General features: G+C 34.7%; 2 long non-coding RNA genes across 5 annotated transcripts; both read right to left on the reverse strand.

The window, feature by feature from the left end:
* Positions 1-2,539: 2,539 nt before the first annotated feature.
* On the reverse strand, positions 2,540-4,436 carry LOC146724447 (uncharacterized). Its single transcript, XR_014924069.1, has 3 exons — positions 4,158-4,436; positions 3,751-4,079; positions 2,540-3,654 (listed from the first exon to the last, which is right to left on the reverse strand). It is a non-coding gene; the product is annotated as an uncharacterized LOC146724447 (long non-coding RNA).
* Positions 4,437-4,632: 196 nt separating this feature from the next.
* Positions 4,633-6,490, reverse strand: LOC146724448 (uncharacterized). Of its 4 annotated transcripts, none has more exons than XR_014924071.1 (7): positions 6,430-6,490; positions 6,063-6,355; positions 5,853-5,981; positions 5,409-5,600; positions 5,206-5,344; positions 4,847-5,110; positions 4,633-4,759 (listed from the first exon to the last, which is right to left on the reverse strand). It is a non-coding gene; the product is annotated as an uncharacterized LOC146724448 (long non-coding RNA). The 4 variants fall into 4 exon arrangements; XR_014924072.1 differs by having other exon boundaries at positions 5,206-5,341; positions 5,409-5,603; XR_014924073.1 differs by having other exon boundaries at positions 5,220-5,344; positions 5,409-5,603.
* Between the last annotated feature and the right edge of the window lie 328 nt (positions 6,491-6,818).

Consider the following 6,818-nt stretch of genomic DNA (forward strand, 5'->3'; position numbering starts at 1 on the left):
ATTAAGTTATTTATTAAAATATCTAAACGAATAAGCAGGTAGAAAGCATTATTTGATCGAGAGGCGGCGTCATGCAGCAAGCGGCGACCAATGTAGTGGCGCCGAAAAGTAAGATGATACTTTTGATACTAAGCGGCATATAACAAATAAGTCATCCGACATGCACACCGAGTCCGGGCTACCGCTTTCTACCCGCTCATTCGTTTAGATATTTTAGTTAATAACTCAATAATTATTGCGAATATCGCAAAATGATACAGGACTTTTCTATTCAGTTTAACACGCTCTATCTGCCCATTCCCAGTGGTTCGCGAATTATGGGACACCCTGTATATGAATGTATGTATGTATGTATGTATGTATGTGTATATATACGCAGGATGTCCTGCAACGTGATATCCACAGTGAAACTTTGTATTCTTGAGATCATTCAAAAAATAAAGATGATTTTAAAATTTGCAAGATTTTCTTTATCTATAAATTTTTTGCGATATTCTAATGATACCCCCTTTATTCTTATATACTATATATATATATATATATACACACGCGCGCACACACACACACACACACACACACACACACACACACACACACACACACACACACATATATATATATATATATACAGGGTATCTCAAAAAGATCGGAACACTGAAAAATCTCGAAAAGTATACGTTTTACAGAAAAAAGTTTTAGACAAAAGTTATAAAAAATCTATTCATTGATCTGATCAGTTTGACCTTGGACAGTGTTACCAAGGTCAGAATAAGGTTACCTTAAATTTCTTAGATGGAATCCTATATTTTTTATTACATATTCTTGTAGCTTATCTCGAGGGCTTTCCAAAACACTATAATAAAATTATTTTTCATAAAGTGCTCTTTGAGTTATAAAGGTTAGAAGCTAACAATTTTTTGACATAAAATATATCTTTATAAAATATTCCATTTTCGATAATCATACCTACTTTTTTGCACAGTATAATAAAAAATCAATTTATTAAAGAAAACAGATAATTGAATATGTAATATTCAATATGCAGCAGCATACTTTTTTTTATAAGCAACTATGTGTTTTTTTACACCAATTTATTGGTCTCATTATTCCGTGCAAAAAAGATATGATTACCGAAAATGGAATATTTTACAAAGATATTTTACATTTTATGTCAAAAAATTGTTAGCCTTTATAAATCAAAGAGTACTCCATAAAAAATAATTTTATTAGTGTTTTGGAAAACTCTCCAGATAAGCTACAAGAATATGTAATAAAAATTATAGGATTCCATCTAAAAAATTCAAAGTGACCTTATTCTGACCTTGGTAACGCCGTCCAAGGTCAAACTGATAAGATCAATAAATACATTTTTTATAACTTTTGTCTGAAACTTTTTTCTGTAAAACGTATACTTTTCGAGATTTTTCAGTGTTCCGATTCTTTTTGGGACACTCTGTGTATATATATGTAGTAATATTTGTCCACAAACGATAACTTTTTTAAGAGCTTTTATTAATACGTGTTATCAATGAGAAATTACAATAAAAAGTAAAAGCAATAAAAGATGTATTTGTTTAATAAACAAATGGTCTGTAACATAGTAACGAAGGTGTAAAAACGTATAAGGTGTAAGTGTATATGTGGTGTAAGTGTACATGTAAAAATGCTATAGTTAATGCTACAGTAACGCCACAGTACTCACCAAAATGTAGTAATATTTGTCCACAAACGATAACTTTTTTAAGAGCTTTTATTAATACGTGTTATCAATGAGAAATTACAATAAAAAGTAAAAGCAATAAAAGATGTATTTGTTTAATAAACAAATGGTCTGTAACATAGTAACGAAGGTGTAAAAACGTATAAGGTGTAAGTGTATATGTGGTGTAAGTGTAGATGTAAAAATGCTATAGTTAATGCCACAGTAACGCCACAGTACTCCCCTACTGTGGCGTTACTGTAGCATTAACTATAGCATTTTTACATCTACACTTACACCACATATACACTTACACCTTATACGTTTTTACACCTTCGTTACTATGTTACAGACCATTTGTTTATTAAACAAATACATCTTTTATTGCTTTCACTTTTTATTGTAATTTCTCATTGATAACACGTATTAATAAAAGCTCTTAAAAAAGTTATCGTTTGTGGACAAATATTACTACATTTTGGTGACCCCGACGTGATATTAAAGCCGACGTGATCAGTGATCAACACAGGAATATTCTCTTGAGCGGGAAATTCAATTTCTGAATTTTTGAAAAATTTCTATACGTGGTCAAGAATCTTCGGACTTGGATTTCCGGATCGTTTCTTTTCGTCATCGGAATATCAATCGAGATGCCTTTGGATAGATCTCCTCCTAGAACTGAGACAACTAACTCTACTGTTCCGTCTACTTCAACTGCTTTGACATCTTCGAAAGAGAACATTTTAAATCAGGTGGGATCGGAAATTTTTAATTCACCCTCTGGAAATATGCAACAGCAATCTGGTGAGTCCATTCAGATCCATTCTAATGATTTCGTCTGGTAAAACTTCCCACATTCTGGCACAAGCAACCTAAATTGTGGTTTGCTCAAGTCGAAAGCGAATTTTTGGTATTTCGTATACGTTCCGAAGAAATAAAATATAGTACTGTTATCCGTCATCTCGATGAAAAGGCATTAATTGTCGTTTCGGAAATTGTTGAAAATCCACCCGAAAATGATAAATATAACGCTTTAAAATCGGCGCTCATTAATCGCTTCACGGATTCAGAAGAAAAACGCTTACGTCAATTATTAGCCGGAATTGAATTGAATGATAAAAAACCAACGGAGCTTTTACGAGAGATACGCCAATTATCCGGTGGATCTTTAGCGGATAATATTTTACATTCACTTTGGCTTCAACGTTTGCCATACAAAGTTCAAGCGACTTTAGCTGTTGTTGAGGACGTACCCTTAATCAAGCTAGCTGAACTCGCTGATAAAATAGTCGAACGTGATACCGGGTATCAAATAACCGAAGTAAATACTTCTTTAAAATCAAAGCAATCGGATCTTGCCGATTTAGAAAAAAGAATTGCTGCGCTGGAAGTTTTTCGTCGTCGCGGTAGATCTTTTAGTCGATCTCGAAGTAAAACAAGATTAAGATCTAATTCAAAAGATAAAAAGTCGGATTCTAAGGAACAAATTTGTTTTTATCACAAGAAATTTGGAGATAAAGCAAAGAAATGTACAATTCCTTGTACTAAGTCAAAAACTCTTTGTCTCACTGATTCAACGGAAAACTAGAGATACCGTTGAAGATAGAGGCAACTCGCAACGGTTTACCTTGTCATCGCCTCGTTATTTTTGACAAGTCGTCTAATTTACAATTTCTTGTTGACACTGGTGCTGACATTTCTTTGCTTCCCAAGAAAATATTATACAAACCGTTATCAACCAATTTAAAACTTTTTGCTGCTAACGGAACACACATTGATACTTATGGATCTAAAACTCTTTCCGTGGATCTTGGTCTCAGGAGAATTTTCCGTTGGAAATTTTGCGTGGCGGACATACAACGTCCCATTTTAGGCGCAGATTTCCTCGGACATTTTAATCTCCTTGTAGATGTTAAAAACAAACGTCTAATTGATTCCTTAACAGGTCTTAAAAACTGTGGAAAGATACAAGAAGTTTTGCAATTATCAATTTGTACCACATCTCCAGATTCTTCTTTTCACAAGATTTTAGCAGAATTTCAAGGACTTACTCATTTTGCCCCTCTTTCATCGGTAAACTCACATGGAATTGAACATCGGATTGTTACGGAAGGTCCTCCGAAATTTGCAATTCCCAGAAGACTTTCTCCGGAGAAACTGAAGTATGCTAAAGAAGAATTTAAATTCATGATGGACCAAGGTATTTGTAGACCATCATGCAGTACGTGGGCAGCACCTTTACATATGGTTCCAAAAAAGGAAAATGTATGGAGACTTTGTGGAGATTATCGTGCGTTAAATTCGGTCACTGTCCCTGATCGATATCCATTGCCCCACATACAGGATTTCACTGCGGAGCTCTACGGTAAGAATATCTTTTCTAAGATTGATATGGTTAAAGCGTACTATCAAGTACCCGTTGCAAAGGAAGATATTCCTAAGACCGCTGTAACTACACCTTTTGGACTTTTCGAATTTTTGGTTATGCCTTTTGGTCTTCGTAACGCAGCTCAAACTTTTCAGAGGTTTATGAATATATTGTTAAATGATTTAGATTTTGCATTTTGCTATCTTGATGATATTCTCATAGCTTCTAGAGATGAGTCAGAACACATAGCTCATTTGCGGATTGTTTTTGATCGTCTACAGAAAGCTGGATTGTCACTTAATGTTTCCAAATGTCTTTTTGGTCAAAAAGAAATTACTTTTCTCGGATATCTTGTTTCTAATCAAGGAATCAAACCTACAGAACAAAAAGTCAAATCAATTATCGACTATCCCAAACCTAAGACAATACATGATTTAAGAAGATTTATTGGTATTATTAATTATTATCGTCGTTGCCTTAAAAACGCAGCTGAACATCAAGCATTACTTACAAACTTTTTGAAGGACAGTCGCAAGAGAGATAGGAGAACTATTCCTTTGTCTATGGAGACAGAAGCAGCTTTTCAGAATTGCAAAGAAGAACTTCTCCGTGTGACTACTCTCTCTCATCCTGCTCCTCAAGTTCCTTTGATTCTTACTTGTGATGCTTCTGATTTCGCTGTAGGAGCATCACTTGAACAATCAATTGAAAATGTCAATAAACCAATTGCATTCTTTTCTAAAAAACTTGATAAAACTGAAAAGAACTACAGTACTTACGATAGAGAACTTTTAAGCATTTATTTAGCAATTAAATATTTCAGATATTTGCTTGAGGGACGACAACTCATTATTAGGACAGATCACAAACCTTTAATTTATGCTTTTCTTCAGAAACCTGACAAAGCTTCACCTAGACAAATTAGGCAACTGGATCTTATTGCTCAATTCTCTACTAATATTGTCCACATTTCAGGCAAGTTAAATTCTGTAGCTGATGCTTTATCAAGAATTGAATCAGTTTCAATGCCAATCATTGTCTCTCTGGAAGAATTAGCAGAATTTCAAAAGGATGATGAAGAACTTCAAGATCTCCTTTCTTTGAACTCTTCACTTCAATTAAGGAAACTTATGCTTACTGGTTCATCTGTACCTATATATTGTGACTGTTCCTCTGAGTTAATTCGTCCATACGTTCCTAAACCTCTTCGTAAGAGAATTTTTGATGTAGTTCATGGCCTCGCACATCCCAGCGGTAGAACTACAGCTAAACAACTTCTACAGAAATTTATTTGGCCGTCATTGAATAAAGACGTTAAAGAGTGGTCTCGCTCTTGCCTACCTTGTCAACGTTCCAAAATTTCAAGACATACAAAAAATGTCCCTGTTAGAATTGCGGTTCCTGATCAGCGTTTTCAACATGTTCATTTGGATTTAATAGGCCCTCTTCCTTCTTGTCAAGATTTCCGTTATTGCTTAACAATAATAGATCGATTCTCGAGGTGGCCTGAAGCTATTCCACTTAAAGAAATAACTGCTGAAACAGTTTCGACAGCTTTTTATTCTCATTGGGTGGCTAGATATGGATCTCCTATAACTATTACTACAGATCAAGGCCCACAATTTGAAGCATCTCTCTTTAAAGCATTAACTAATTTGATTGGATGTGATCGCAAGAGAACTTCTGCTTATCATCCAGCTTCAAACGGAATTCTGGAGAGATGGCATAGGACTGTTAAGACTGCAATTATGTGTCATCAGACGAAGAATTGGTTGGAATCTTTACCTACTGTTCTTCTTGGTCTTCGTTCGTGTTTCAAAGAAGATTTGAAAACTTCACCTGCTGAATTACTCTATGGAACTACTCTTCGGATTCCTGGTGAATTCTTTATTGAGGAAGATTTTCCAGCAGATCCTGAAATATTTTTAGAGAAACATAGAATACATATGAGGAATATTAGATCTTCTCCTACCCATCATCACTCCAAAAAATCACCTTTTGTACACAAAAATCTTTACGATTGTACTCATGTTTGGCTTCGTGAAGATGCTGTTAAGAAATCTCTTCAAGCACCTTATTCTGGTCCTTTTCTTGTTAACAAACGAATTTCTGATTTTTTGTTTACTATTGACATTTCAGGAAAATTGGTCAACGTCTCAACGGAACGTCTGAAACCAGCCTTTTTCCCAAGGAAGATTCTTCTGTTCTTCATTCATCCTCTTCGAGTACTTCGTCTACATCTACATCTACAACCACATCTGTTGTACCATCAGTTGTACCTGCAGTTCCTACAACCACATCAGTCATGGATGATCATAGTACTTCTTCTACTGCTTCTTTCGGAAAACCACTACGAACTTACCCAGCTAAGAAGAAAGTCCATTTCGCAACGTAGTCGTCGCTTGGGGGGGAGTACTGTGGCGTTACTGTAGCATTAACTATAGCATTTTTACATCTACACTTACACCACATATACACTTACACCTTATACGTTTTTACACCTTCGTTACTATGTTACAGACCATTTGTTTATTAAACAAATACATCTTTTATTGCTTTCACTTTTTATTGTAATTTCTCATTGATAACACGTATTAATAAAAGCTCTTAAAAAAGTTATCGTTTGTGGACAAATATTACTACATTTTGGTGGACAGTTTTTAAGACCTGTTAAGGAATCAATTAGACGTTTGTTTTTAACATCTACAAGGAGATTAAAATGTCCGAGGAAATCTGCGCCTAAAATGGGAC

Source organism: Nylanderia fulva, unplaced genomic scaffold (genome assembly GCF_048542155.1).
Source record: "Nylanderia fulva isolate GAGA-0341 unplaced genomic scaffold, ASM4854215v1 Scaffold1309, whole genome shotgun sequence".
In the NCBI taxonomy this organism is placed as follows: Eukaryota; Metazoa; Arthropoda; class Insecta; order Hymenoptera; family Formicidae; genus Nylanderia; species Nylanderia fulva.